The sequence below is a fragment of the Ochlerotatus camptorhynchus genome, unplaced genomic scaffold, assembly GCF_037179485.1.
Source record: "Ochlerotatus camptorhynchus isolate MF236.1 unplaced genomic scaffold, CSIRO-AGI_Acam_v1.1 ptg000302l, whole genome shotgun sequence".
NCBI lineage: Eukaryota > Metazoa > Arthropoda > Insecta > Diptera > Culicidae > Ochlerotatus > Ochlerotatus camptorhynchus.
Genome location: NW_027040790.1, coordinates 1,658,741 through 1,674,184, shown reverse-complemented (window position 1 = coordinate 1,674,184; position 15,444 = coordinate 1,658,741). Strand labels below are relative to the sequence as shown.

Genomic DNA, 15,444 nt, shown 5'->3' with positions numbered 1-15,444 from the left:
TGACATTGAAATTCAATAACTGAATCCCCCTAATTTTCAATTAATGTTGTACTAAGCACACATTTATTGGAAAACAAACGTTTGATTTGAGAAAAGTCACAGTATTCCATTTTGAATGATTCTACGAACACGCTGTAGTTTGATAATTTGACATTATTATGGTTATCCTCCAAATTGGAGTATAAAGAGGTGCTTAGACTCCGTATGATCTTTATACCCCTTCCTCCCCTAATTTGCTGACATTTGAACCAACATTTCAATATTGAAAGTACCGGCTTCTGCTAAGGAAAACACAATTACCTGTTGCGTTATGATCAAATGCAACCTTCACTCTCTTCTCTGTTTTTCTGAGACCTAATTTGCTTAACTATGCAGGGGTGCAAATAATCAAAAATTGTGTGACGAAATAGTGTCAGATTTTGAGTGGTTATAACATGGTAATTTATTAATGAAATTCAATTTTAACTACACCACTTTATTGAGATTGAATGTAAGATTTGTTTGGTATAGATAAGATATTTGTCTATCAATGGTTAACTATTGAAAAATTATCAAAGTTTTTATCCTCAATCAACCAATCACGTGTTCGCTCGCTATGACTATCGAGAGAACAGAGAGACTAGCAGATTGCGCGGGGTTATAAAAGAGCGTACCAGTATGGTTTGGGTCAGTTCCCAACAAGGTGGTCATACTCTAAAACAGGCCCGATAGGACTAGGAACTGTAATTAATAATTAAAATCTCAAATCTACTAAATTTGAAAAGACGCATCTGTTTCACTTGAAAATTCATACATGTAATCCACACAAATTCAAGAAATATAGATCATTTAAAGTAAAAAAAAAAAGGTTTGGGTCAGTTCGCCTGCGGATGTGACGGAGAACACTCGCCATACCGTTCGACGCTATCGAAGGTCGACTTGAATGACTGGTTCCAATATCAAAATTTCCGGAAACCACACAATTTATCCGAACTACGGAGTTTTTTTTGGTTTGCTTTGCTATGTTGGAAGATTAGTACCAAACCTGGTTTCGTTAACTGATCCTTTAAGACAGCTTCTTCGCTCAAAAGGGCAGTTTGAATGGACATCTGAGCAAACTTCTGCCTTCCAGAGGATTAAAGATGAAATCTGCAAAATTCAGCATCTGGGTTTTTTCAACCGACAAGACCAAACAAAATTAATGACAGACGCGAGTCCAACGGGGTTTGGAGCAGTACTTTTGCAAGAAGATTCTCAAGGGAGATGCAGGGTTATCGCCTATGCCAGTAATGCACTGATAAAACTGGAGGAAAAAATCAAACAGAGCGAGAAGCTTTATCGCTAGTGTGGGGAGTGGAAAAATTCCGCCTGTACCTTTTAGGCATCCAATTTACCTTGTTGACTGACTGCAAAGCCCTGGAATTTCTTTTTAAGCCTATGTCAAAACCATGTGCTTGGATTGAACGATGCGTTCTCAGGCTTGAAGCTTGATGTATACATTCAAAGTAGAACACGTTCCGGGATCTGACAACATAGCCGATGCACTATCGAGATTAAGTATGCCAGATAGTGAAACGTTTGATGAATCAACCGAAGGATACATTCGAAATATTGTTGGTGATTCGGTACCAATTGCAGTAACGTTTGAAAAGGTAGCTGAGGACTCTAAGAATGATCAAACAATTCAAAAAGTTCTTGAGGCATTACAAAAGGGGGTTCGGGAAAACATTCCGAAGGAGTTCAAACCCTATATGAATGAGCTATGCTTAGTCGAAGGGGTACTCTTGAGAGGTAATCGGCTGGTCATCCCTACACAGCTGCAAGAACGTATAATCACTTTGGCCCATGATGCCCACCCAGGAATGGCAGCGATGAAACGACGGTTGAGACAGAAGGTTTGGTGGCCCCAAATGTACAAACAGGTAGAGTCTTATGTTAAACGGTGTAAGCAGTGTACATTGGTCTCTTGTCTTGGGGCTCCAGAACCACTGAGAGTACAAAAATGCCAGAGAAACCCTGGGTGGACATAGCTGTTGATTTTATGGGCCCACTACTCTCGGGTCATTCACTGTTTGTAATCGTGGACTATTTTAGTAGGTTCACCGAAGCAATTGTTATGAGATCAATCACAGCCAGGCGCACTATTCAGGCCTTACATGAGACTTTCAGTAGATTTGGTGTTCCTGAAAGCATTAGATCGGACAACGGACCCCAGTTTATCAGCGATGAGTTCATATCATACTGTGAAGAATATGGAATCACATTGCTAAGGACGACACCTTATTGGCCACAAGCTAACGGTGAGGTAGAACGGGCAAATAAAACAATATTGAAACACCTCAAGATAAGCCAAGAAGCAGACAGTCATGACTGGATGAGGGACTTAAGATCGTTTTTATTGATGAATAATTCAACCCCTCATGCCTCAACTGGAGTGGCACCGTCAGCACTCATGTTTGGACGCCTAATCCGTGACAAACTCCCTGCTTTCGGTGAAGTGACTCTACGAACGGAGCAAGAAGCGATATGTGATCGAGAATGGGAAAGAAAGCTTAAAGATGCAGAATATACGAATGCACGCCGTCAAGCAAAGTCGTCTGAATTAAGGGAGGGAGATGTAGTAGTGTGTAAGCGAATGATGAAGGAAAACAAATTGTCAACCACGTTTGCTCCTGAAGAATATGAAATCAAGAAATTAAAAGGTTCAGATGCTACATTACGATCATTTAAGTCGAATCGTGAAGTGCATCGAAATGTCGCACACCTCAAGTGGTTGCAAAGTAACAAACCTACTCAACATCAAACAGCGGAAGGATTGACATCAGTTCATGAGGACGAGAATTCATCCATCCATGATGACATCGTTGGTGCTGAATCTACCAGTAACGTCACACGACCAATAAGAACACAGCGTAGGCCTGCTTATCTTAACGAATATCATACACTCAAAAAATAAATCACATATCCGATGGAAAATATCCATTAGAGTGTCACATAACTTTCATGTGATCTCATAATTTTGAATCGCAAAACGGAATCACATAAACCTTAAGTGTCCAATGAAGTTTATGTGATTTATCACATACAATTCATGTGATCATATGAATGTTATGTGAATTTCAGGTAAAAATAATTTATTTTGTTATTGGAAAAATATCATGTGGGTTCACAATGGAAACTATATGAAAACTTTTTTCAGTGTATGGATGCAGCTCACGACTTTTAAGTATAGGAGGGATGTCGGGGCCAACTAGGCCCTTTATGAAAGAGTAGCGATAAATAGGTAGAACTGGGAACACGCCACAACGAGAGAGGGCAGTTGAGAACGAGAGTCGCCAGTGACGACATCGTGTACGCGTGTACGGAAAATAAAGTGCGTTTTTGTATACATCAATTTCACGTATCCGTTGATCCGACAAAATTTCACGTATTATTATATTCGACAACGATTCGATTGTGGTGGTGTGAATTCTACTCCAACAGTTTCAGGGCGATTGACGCGCTCTTCTTAACAAACCATCTAGTAGGAAGCTTAATAATAATAAGTATTACGAATTGTGTTATTCGATTTGTTGTAGCGTATCGTTGGAAGGAGATTCTTCAATTCCCGAGGATTTTGCGTAAGTGTCTCTGATTACGGGTCCACCCTTCCGTTTTTGGCCCTTCGGTTTGCTGCCTCGATATTTGTGTGATCGAATTGAAAGACGAAGTGACTTTCATAGATATAATACTAGAAACGTGATTGAAATAAGAACACCACATTTCTTGACTTGTGCTTCAAAAAATTCATTATATTATAAAGGAATAAATGTTTTCAATTCGATGCCTAGACATATAAAACGTTCAGCAACACTTACAGATTTTAAAGGACACTGCATTTCACACCTTAAAACTGTCTTTTGAACAGTTATCCAGTGATTTTTTTTTATGAATTGACAAATTATGTATCTTGACGAAGTTATCTCTAACGGATTATTTTATATGGATAGCTGTCATAACGACTTTTTTTTAATAATTATTGTAGCACTGCAAAAACTATTTCTGTTCGCCACGATGGTGATGATGGATTTTTAATATTTTATTTAATAGTAGATTAATTTAAAAAAAGTAGTCTTCAAAGGTTTGAGCCCCGCGCGCGTATTACGGATATAAAGGACTGAATTTAACATTTGATAAAAAAAAAATGCAATTTTGAAGCTTATTTGAAAGATACCTTGAGTTAGTAGTAAGTTTTCTGGCAAATGTTGTGGGTTCTTGAGCATTCCTGACATTGCTGAAAATTATGATAGCATCAATTGCGGGGTTGCTAGTGTAAGGATGCTTTGTTGATTGTTCATTAACTCTTGATTGCTTGTAATACTTATGAATATTTTAGGTGAACATCGTCCAGCTAAGAGGTGGGCGCCTGAGCTTTTCCACATTTATATCGCTGTGAAGCAGCTGTAAACTCTAGAGGGAATTTATATCTGTAACTGAAACCAGTTCGATTTTGTTTTCAAACCTGGTCAAATTGTCATATTTAATTATCTTAAAGATAAATCGTCCAGCTCAAACCTTCGTAGGGGTAAGAGGTGGGACCATAATCATCATCATACAGCAATATTAGGAATTCAGATCGGTAGCTCAAATTGATCTTGCTATTAAGTGGAGCTGCATACAAGACAAGTCTTGAAGGGTAGGTGGATACATTTGGAAAGATAAATTTGCTTACAACTTATTTTCGATACAGTCCTTATATGGGGTAAGATCCATTTTATTTTGAGTTTTATGTGCTGCAATGACGTTCCCTTTATAAAATTACAACATTTATAGATTTTTAATTGAGCACAGGTAGCATATAAAGTTAATTTAGCTTAATTTAATAAGTTGCAGTTGAAAGCCATAGTTCTACAACATAAAGATTTGTGATGTCAGGTGCACTTTAGTATGTTTCCGAAAGTTGGGTGGACATGTCTGGAACCTAATAAAATAATGGAATAATAAACGAACTGATTTTCTAATTTAAAAAATTGAATTTTAATTTTAGGATTTATTCAATAACCGCCCAATTTCAAAAATTTTAATAATGAATTTTTCATTTTTGAGTTAAGCCATTTATTTTGTAATTAATATATTAGTGAATGGAGCAGCAAAAATAATATCGTAGTCCTTCGTCAACGATGCGGTCGTGCTGTGGACAACCTTAACTTTTCTCCCTTGATTATTGCATCTCAAATGTAACTTTATGCATGCCGGGACCTCCCTTAGCTCATTAGGTAAAGGCACAACTATTAAGCAAGACCATGCTGTAGGCGGCTGTGTTCAGTTCCAGGTCCGGTCTAGGAATTTTTCGGGATGAAAAAAAGTCTTGACTTCCCTCGGCATAGAGTATGATTGTACTTGCCACACAATATGTACTAATGTGAGAGTGGTGCTGACTTAGAAAGCTCTTAAGTAACAAGTGTGCAAGAGCTCAAAGAACACTTAGTTGAGAGCCAGCGGAAAGTCCCAGCAGGGACGTAATAAAGCCATTTCTATCAATTTGCCATCCACTTTAACAGTTTTCAATTGTGAAATCACAGCGGTGCCGGTGGTGAAGTGGTAAGCGTGATTGCCTCTCACCCCAGCAGGCCTGGGTTCAATCCCAGTCGGCGCCGCCGGGATGTTCTGAGGCATAACATCTCTGATCACGCCTTCCTTCGGAAGGGAAGTAAAGCCGTTGGTCCCCGGTTCATGAGTTGATGGGTCGATAGGTAGGGTCCAGGTGTGGGAACTGCCTCCCTGGCGTCGGTAACATTGGTGCTCAGCACGGAAAACAATATCGACGGAAAACAATCCAAAGGAAAAAAAAAATGTGAAATCCCATTGATACAGATGAATTAATTTGCAAAACTATTGTGTACCATGCCAGCACCATATTTAACGCGGTTTCTAATGGTGATGCACTTGTCTATGTTTAATCGCATATCGATTTTGGCGAGATATTTTTTAAAAGCTTTGTTTCACTATCATCCCTAGAGCACCGGCACTAACATTAGCAACGTTAACGTTTCAAAAATATTAATGGAAAATGGTCGAAAATGATCGAGTCCGTCAAGTTAGGAACCGCGTCAAATATGGTGCCTCACGGTAGTTTCAATTCACTTCAAAGCCAAAACTATGGTGGATTATTATCAACAATTGAAAAAACAAGCATTTCACAAAAGACATAAACTTTCTTGTTCACCTACACGCAATTACGCGTTACCTAGTATCAACTGACTTATGAGAGAAAAACAAGCTACCAAGAACTCTGAAAGTTTTCAGCCAACTGATGTAACGTTATACATAAAACTGAAGCACAATTTCCTGTGAAAATGTATGACTTTCGATATTTCGTTCATGTCACCAAAACCTAATTAATACTTTGACAAATAATTAGTCTACAACATTTCCCATTTACTTGGAAAATACACAAAGTTTACCCTCCATGGTAACATAAAAAGAGATTGATTACAGTCTAGACTGGAGAGACACCTGAATCTCAAGAAAGATGTTGTGTTGACTGAATGTAGCTAATAGGCTCTCCGTATAGCAAAGCAGCAAACATTGCCCTCTTAATCATACAGCACAAACACCAACGCATCTGAAACTTGATCGCAGACACACATCGCACCGATAAGCAATAAACTCTCAACGAGGAGGCGACTGACGCGACGCTGGCATCTTCATCTAGCCTAGCACAAGCAGAAACCAGCGACACAGTTAGTTCTCCGTACCACCAGCGGTATCAAACGAGTGTACCACTTTAACCTAAAGTCGTTTGACATAACGCTGTTTGGCTTAAAGTTATTAGGCGTTGTTTGTCATAAGGGTCATTTGATATGGTCACATGGTATAATTAGTAAACTTGAGTTATATTTTGGAATCGTTTCAAAATAAGGGTCAGACATTCATTTCGAGCATTCATTAACATTCATTTGCCTCTAACTTTTTTCATCAACAAAATTCCGTTAAATGATGTATGAAGCTTTTGCAGGTTTTTGTTGAAGATAGTAAATAGCCTGCGATCAAGTAAACTTAGTGACCTTTTTGCGGTCTTAGTGACCGATATTTACTTATGTAAGCAAACTGAAATAAATTTGTATTACTTGTCCAGACCTAAGGGGAGACAACTGGGGTATAGATTTGGATCCAGTCGCTGAATGGTTGATTTTCATGTTTAGGATTGATTTTTTGCCAGGACTGTTTGTTTTGATTTAACACGGAGGATGTTCAACAGGAACAGCAAGAGCAAATGAAGAACCTGCGAAGAAGAATACAAAGAAACTAGATGTCCTGTTTTGTCTTAAGTTCAGACTGTGACCATATTGCAAGTATTTTACTTCACTCACAAGTGGTTATGGACCCAGAACTGTCCATAGCCTGAATCAAGACGATAAAGTTATTCTAGCTCATGGAGAGATCTGTTGGAATTTTACGTGACTTTGGAAACCCTGTAAATTCGACTGCGAACTATGAATCGTGGACTTTCACGATGAAGATGACTTTGATACGAGAAGGTACCTGGCGTACAGTAAAGAAGGGTGGAGAAGTGGATACGGAAGTCAGTGAGAGAGCGATGGCTGCAATTTGCCTAAGTATAGAGAAGAATAATTAATTATTAATTAATTACAGTTTGGTAAGGAACGTTGAAACTGCACAAGAAGCATGAGAAAATCTCCAGAAGGTATTCTAGGACAATGGTTTAATTCGTCGGTGCGGATTACTGGACAAACTAACGTCGGCGAAGTTGGGAGGGAATTGATTCCGTTGAAGATTTAGTCGACGAACTCATGATGACGGCTCAAAATCTGTGCGAAATTGGATTTGAGGTAACTGACCAGCGGTGAATGATCCAATGAAGGAGAAATTCATGGCATTCCTTAATTCCAACTTTAAAATGAAGAACCCTAGAGAAGCAACATTTTGTCTGGGACTAGGGATCACTAGTGCAGGGTGGTCAGTGAATTTTCATTTTAAAATTCCCGGTTTTTTCCCGGTTTTCTCGGTTCAAATCTCAGAATAATAACATGTGACATGGGTTTAGAGTATTAGAATATGTCTTTTTTAATTCTAATTCTAATAATATGAAGAATTTTTTATAGAATCTTGAAAATTCAACGGAGCTCTGACAAGAATCCCAAACGAATTCTACGGTTAGTTTGTTCGGCATTACTGAGGGCCAAATAATTTCAAAGGTTTAAGCTGATCAAGAGCTGAAAAAACCATTTTTGAGCTGAAGAAACATTTGTATACAATGCAATATGTATGCTGCAATATTTTAGAGTTTATCGATTTTTCCCGGTTTTCCCGTAAAATTTCCGGCTTTCCCGGTTTTCCCGGCTTCTTTTCAAATTCCTAGTTATTTCCCGGTTTATACGGTTTTCCTGGTTCACTGGCCACCCTGCACGTGATTGAGTAAGCTATTTCTCGATGAACAGCCATATATTGTACAGATACTGAAGAAGTTCAATCAGCGGTGCCGGTGGTGTAGTGGTAAGCATGATTACGCCTCAATCTAGCAGACCTGGGTTCAATCCCAGTCGCAGCGCCGCGGGGATTTTCTGAAGCATAACATTTCTGATCACGCCTTCCTTCGAAAGTGAAGTAAGGCCGTTGGTCCCCGGTTCATGAGTTGATAGGTTGATGGTGTAGGGTCCAGGTGTGTGAACTGCCTCCCTGGCATCGGTAGCATTGGTGCTCAGCAGAAAAAACAAGATCGATGGAAAACAAATCAAGGGAAAAAAAGAAGAAGTTCAACAACTCCTATGGATCCTAGCACCACACTCGACAAATCGATGTACCCTGCAAAACCCGAAGAAATGGCTGAAATGCAACGAGACTCGACATTGTGTTTGCAGTCAATCAAGCAAGTCAATTTTAGATTAATCCGGGGAAGAAGCACTGGAAGACGGTAAAGCTTATAATGCGTAATATGCGTGGTACTTTTGATGCCAAGCTGATCTTTACGAAGGATGGCAATCCCTAGTTGAATGGCTATAAGGACGTGGATTGGTCGACCACTGGATACATCTTTAGGAAGATGGAAGGAACTATATTTTAGTGCGTCAAACGGCAGCCTAGCGTGGCTCTATCATCCTGTGAAGCCGAGTTTATCGCATTATCAAGAAGCACTCTGGTGGCAGCAGCTTCTTGAGCAAATTGAAGACAGGCTAATATTTGTGTTGTGTTACCGTTCTTTAGGCGTATTGTGAGATCCATAGAACGAGGATTCGATTCCCATTCCAGCCGGTGAAACCTTTTTGTAAAAGGAAACTTCCATACTTGTATACATACTGCGGATTACGTGTTATCAGTTGACAGCCAAGCCCCATGCTAGTTAGACGTATTTATTATATCTTTTCTTGCTACAATCGGATGGTTTTCTTTAAGGATGCACAGCTAAAAAAAATTAGTGTAAATTTCCGTTACTATGATGCACATAAATGGAGCGTCACATATCATACAAGTTTAGATTATAGATCGTATAAATTTATGGGACATGTCACAAAATATTCCATATATTGTATGCAACTGTCCACTTTTGTTTGCAACATTTCTTGCAAGCTGCTATTTTACGTGAAAAGGAAGTTTACATGTATGAATGTTTGCATGCATGGATTTTTACATCGCCAGTAAAATTCAGAATTTTTTTGTGTGTGGGTGCGAAACGTGAGAAAACATTGGTAGTGGATTTCAATGTACTTCCCAAGCGACCGTATGCATCTGTTGTGCAAAAATTCTTTTTTTTTTTCCTTTGGTTTGTTTTCCGTCGATCTTGTTTTCCGTGCTGAGCACCAATGCTACCGACGCCAGAGAGGCAGCTCCCACACCTGGACCCTACCTATCGACCCATCAAACTCATGAACCGGGGACCAACGGCTTTACTTCCCTTCCGAATGAAGGCGTGATCAGAGATGTTATGTCTCAGAACATCCCGGCGGCGCCGACTGGGATTGAACCCAGGCCTGCTGGGGTGAGAGGTAATCACGCTTACCACTACACCATCGGCGCTGCTTTGTGCAAAAGTTCATGTACGGGAACATGAAGTTCGACATTGCGGACGCAATAGACATTATGTTCCACAATGTTCGGAGTTGTGTTTATATCGAGATGGTAGATGAAGCAACAGCCAAGCGCTACTATAAGTCCCACAATCTGCAGCAAATAATGAGGTGTGACAAAAACGATTACAAATTCCTGTGTACGTAGAAGATGCAACAGTTAACGTTCAAATTCATGAACTTCCTCGTCAAACATGCAATAGTACGACACCATTCTCTCCATCAGCAGGGAAGTATGAAAACATTACTTACCCAGCGTCTATAACGGAGTACGTGTGGTCCGAATGTGACTCAACAATCACATTCCTTCGTACCAAACAATCGACGGAGAGTTCACTCTGATCACATACCGTAACCAAATAAAGACATGAAGGTTCAACACCATTCTTGGATTTTACAAAACTAACTAGAGATATATTTAGTTAATGGCGAGATCGATATTAAATTCTGGCAACCATGATTAATTTCTGTCCGCCAATCATTTTATCAATACTGTCGATAATATAGAGGTGTTCGAATTTGATTATTGAACTGTCACTAAGTTTTGTAGGGGACCTATAAGTAGTGTCGTCACTCTCCTACAGGCACTTTAAGACTAAACAATTCCCACTCCATGTCAGAGAAAACGGGTATGATATTGTCGGTATAGAGCAATGGTGTACAAAGAGAGGTGAAGCAGATCTTGAAGTATTGTTGTATTAGTAAACCAAAAAATCAACGTAAACGCAATAAGTGATGTCACTAATTGCTTGTTTCGTACAGTGCTTTCATTTTTCTTCTTTCCTTTATTTAACGTAACAGCTACCACACCTGCGTAGGATATTACACCCATTCAACACACATAGGCCGGGACCAACGGCTTTACTTCCCTTCCGTACGAAGACGTGATTTTTATGCCGCAGAAAAATCCCACCGACCTCGGCTGAGATTGAACCCAGACCCATTGGGGTGATAAAGCAGTCACGCTTACCACTACACCACCGGCGCCGGCTTACAGTGGTTTCACTCACACAACTTAAACAATTGCTTCACCTCGGTAATCCAGCTCATTGGATATACAGCACTGCACGCAAAAGCTAACCTTACTTTTCGCCATAGAAGTAAAAGAGTTAGCAACGAATGGGAGCCAGAACAAAAACGGCAGAACTGTCCAAATTCGCGGGTGAAGAAAAGGGAAGGGGTGATTTATGTTCGGTTTAGCGAAGTGCTCTATTGTCCATTCGACTGAAAACCGAAGGAAAGGTATGGTTGGCAGCAATTTTCTCAAACTTCTCAATCTGAAGGATGCCTCGCTGGATACGCCCTAGACTGGACGGGCGGTAGCTGGTGTCTGCAATAGCATCATGCATTAAAGAGTCATTAGAAGATTATATGTTTAGTACAAAACTGTTACTACTGTTGAGCAATAACCAGTCACATATTATTTTAATATACAGAGATGTATGAAAGTGTTTTATCGCCTATCAATTAAAGCGTAATTATTCATACTGTGTGAAATTTGTTCATACTGCGACATTTTTTTCGTTATAACCTGCTGCTCCTTAAAAATACCTTAATATAACATATTTTCCTAGATTGGAATTTTATAGCATAACATAAACCTAATGGTTGTATCTTAGCATTTCGTAGTCCAAATTGAGAGCGTTAAGTTATATTTAAGCTCTATAACTAGCTTGCTGGTTTTATTCGGTACAGCGAATCAAAACAAAACAAAAACCATGGCAACCTGTCAAAAAGTCAACATTCCAAGCGATTCTCCTATTTTCTCTTGTAATCAAGATGTAATAAATGCTTATTGGATCCACTAAAAGCTTTTTCAATACAAGGTTTAATGCCGTGATGCCAATACTGGCCCTCTCCAACCGGATTTAGTTAAACTGTCTGCGTTGTTTTAAGAAGGGTTCGTGGATCTCTTGGAAGTGTATCGGAAAGCCGCTTGTTCAATATTTTAGAGAGCTCCTTCACCGCACTGTGCCTTATGTTATATGAGGGAGCCCATAACTGTAGATCCTCCAGGAGTTTCATAATGGCGATCGTCTCATCTTCATCGTGTTCGAAAGCACTGAAGGGGTTTTCATTTCATGTATCTGAAATCTTAGGCCTCTGATAAATATGAAAGTTGTAATGAGGCTTTAATGAAGGTCTAAGACTGCTTCAAGTTTTATATCGGTCATAAAAAGTATGCCATAAAACATAATTGTATGTTTTGTTTTGGTTTTATTCTACAGTTATTGGAGCCACCTTACAACTACCGTTAAAACTATGAAGTCTGAGTTTTAATTTAGTAGTCATAAAACAGTTTTATAGACGACTTGACGGCCTGATTTTATGACAAGCACACAAAACCGTAATACATCCACAGGCTGCAAGGGATGTTATGATAAAACAATGATAAAATAAGAATAAATCTTCCAAACATTTAGATTGTTACTTGGGTTATATCCCAGAAAAATAGTAAGTTCCAAATTCGCTGTTGTCGTCGTCGTAGTTGCCGTCGTAGTCGTCGTAGGCAATGCCATTCGTATATTTAAAAATTACCATCAACCGCTGAAACTATATGGATTATTGCGTACTTCTGTTGTTCATTACATACCAAGTGAAAACTTAATCATATTTTGACGTGGACTGTTGTGGTTTTAAGATGCTCGATGACCCTGGAGGGATCGTTTTTGCTAAATGAGCAGAATATCATGGGTTCCATCCAAATCTCTTCCATAACAGAATAAACCGCCATCGTTAGGATCCGAGAGCATAAAGCGCACACACTTATAAATACCTAATCTTACACGTGACGGAATTCATCTTCGACATAAAGGATGAGACGTAAACAAACATGTTACGTAAAATTAAGCGCTCCGAGACCGAAAAGTTCGAAAGTACGTTTGATTGAGCTGAATTTCGCCTCTTTTTTTGTTTTGATGTGTTTTCCGTCGATCTTGTTTTCCGTGCTGACCACCAATGCTACCGACGCTAGGGAGGCAGCTACCACGCCTGGATCATACCTATCGAGCTATCAACTCATGAACCGAGGACCAACGGCTTTACTTCCCTTCCGTGATCAGAGATGTTATGTCTCAGAACCAGGGGTTGAAACAGTTGACGTTTTTTACGACACTCGCTTCTTTGTCGAGCGTGACAGTCTGTTTGTAATCGTACACTCATGCTCTACAGTCGTCTCTCTCACACAACACAACCGGTAGAATAACATTCGAGCAAAAAGAAAATTATCAAATAACTATCATATGACATGAGTGATTTGGTTCTAATTCCTCAATTTGGTGTAAATTAAACCATTTATGATCAAAAATGTTATTCCTAGGACATCATTGCTTGCTATTTTCAGAATTCACACAAGCACTATATCAGTAGCTCTTATTATGAGAAAAACTAAAATACATACATTCGTGACGGTATTCGGCGACAGTGTCGTATGACAGAGCATGTTAAATGACATTTGAGTTTGGTACTGTACTATGATAGCTTGTTTTGTAAGTGTCGGAGGCAAAGACAGTCGATTATCATAGAAAATGTGTCGACTACCGCTACCGCTTACAAGACTGCTCAGAACATCCCGGCGTCGCCGACTGGGATTGAACCCAGGCCTGCTGGAGTGAGAGCTAATCACGCTTACCACTTCACCACTGGCGCCTCTTGAATTTCGCGTCTATTATGATTCAATTTAATGTCAAAATTTACGCTCATATATGTCAGTCTCAGAGCACCTGAATTTACATCAATTGTTCTAAGTGTGCATTGTTGAATTGTTGAATTGTTTAAACCATGCATTACGGAAAAGGTGTGTGCGTGATCCAGTTTGGAAGACATTGTAGGTTGCTTTCGGGGACGTCGCTTCATTTGCATAGCTGTTTGTTAAGTTGGTCCTATATTGCGGTAATGTAAGGGGCACGGTGGCTATAGAGCAACCGTTTTTTTTTGACGTTGGATAACGTCTTTCGGCAACATACGGGGGTACAAAATTGAAAACAGTCATTTTGGATGCGTTACGAAAAATTAAAAGATTTTGAACGATAATAACTCAACCGTCTCTCGATAGATTTACGAAATAATGGCATCAATCGATTGGAAATATTTCTAGCAATTTGCTGAATGTTTCAAACTATTGATTTCATTCTGTAAACTATTGAAAAATGGTTAAAAGTAAACCATTGTCTAAAGATGGTGAAAATCAATTGATTTTTTTATATTCCTATACTTTCTCCAACCGAGACATCAGATGCGAGTATCTGACACCTCTGATATTTTCTGTTCCACTATATAAGCGTCCAACAAGGTCGCTCGTTCCATCATTGTCTATCCGATCGTCGACCCAGCAGCAGAGCAGCAGAGCAGCAGAGCAGCAGAGCAGCAGTACCAGAGCAGCGGAAGCAGAGCCTGGGGGCGAAAGGGCAACTACGCCGAGTGCGTTGGTGCCAGTGCTCCGGTATACTGGGCCGCAGTCATGGAATGCCCAGCTGCTGCAGTTCTCAGTCGGTCGTATTCACCGTCTGCTCCGCAAGGGCAACTACGCCGAGCGCGTTGGAAAAATGGCCCTTTTCAGGGCCACAACATTATCAAGAAAGAGTTTAACGATTAATTTTCTAAAGTTGAATCTTCGCAGAGCCATATTTTATCTCGAAAAATAATTTTAAAATTCTTAACAACGAAAATCTTGAAAACATAATAAAATTTACTTAGAAAGTACCTTATATTATTTTCTAGTGGATTTGGCAAAGACCTTTTCACTTTGATATAAAATAAAGTGAAATTCATTTCCAAATCATACACCGAAACAAACCCCCGCACACGTTCTACTTCGTAACTTAATCTAGACAAGAACGGAACGAACGATTTTAAATTTTAAAGGTCACTTCAACTCTTTTAAATTATTGTGGTGGCCCTGAAAAGGGCCGGTTTTGTTAAGATTTAGACGGGGTAATTAAGCGCGTTCTCCACGAATACGACGAGCCAGCTGGATGTCCTTCGGCATGATAGTGACGCGCTTGGCGTGGATGGCACACAGATTGGTATCCTCGAACAGACCGACCAGATAGGCCTCGCTAGCTTCCTGCAGAGCCATAACAGCTGAGCTCTGGAAGCGCAGATCGGTCTTGAAGTCCTGGGCAATTTCACGGACCAGACGTTGGAAAGGCAACTTTCGGATCAGCAGTTCGGTGGATTTCTGATAGCGACGGATCTCACGCAAGGTGACGGTGCCTGGCCGGTAGCGATGGGGCTTCTTTACTCCTCCGGTGGCTGGAGCGCTCTTGCGAGCGGCCTTCGTTGCCAACTGCTTGCGAGGAGCCTTTCCTCCAGTGGACTTGCGAGCGGTCGCTGAGCCATTTTGTTGGTTGTGATGTGTATTCAATGAAAGCACACTGTGGAATAAAAAATAAAAATCACT

The 15,444-nt window shown here is 39.9% G+C and overlaps 1 long non-coding RNA gene across 5 annotated transcripts in view; it reads right to left on the bottom strand.

The window, feature by feature from the left end:
• LOC135707044 (uncharacterized) overlaps nt 1-15,444 on the bottom strand; it is a 268,313-nt gene that overhangs the window by 202,670 nt on the left and 50,199 nt on the right. The window lies entirely within an intron of this gene.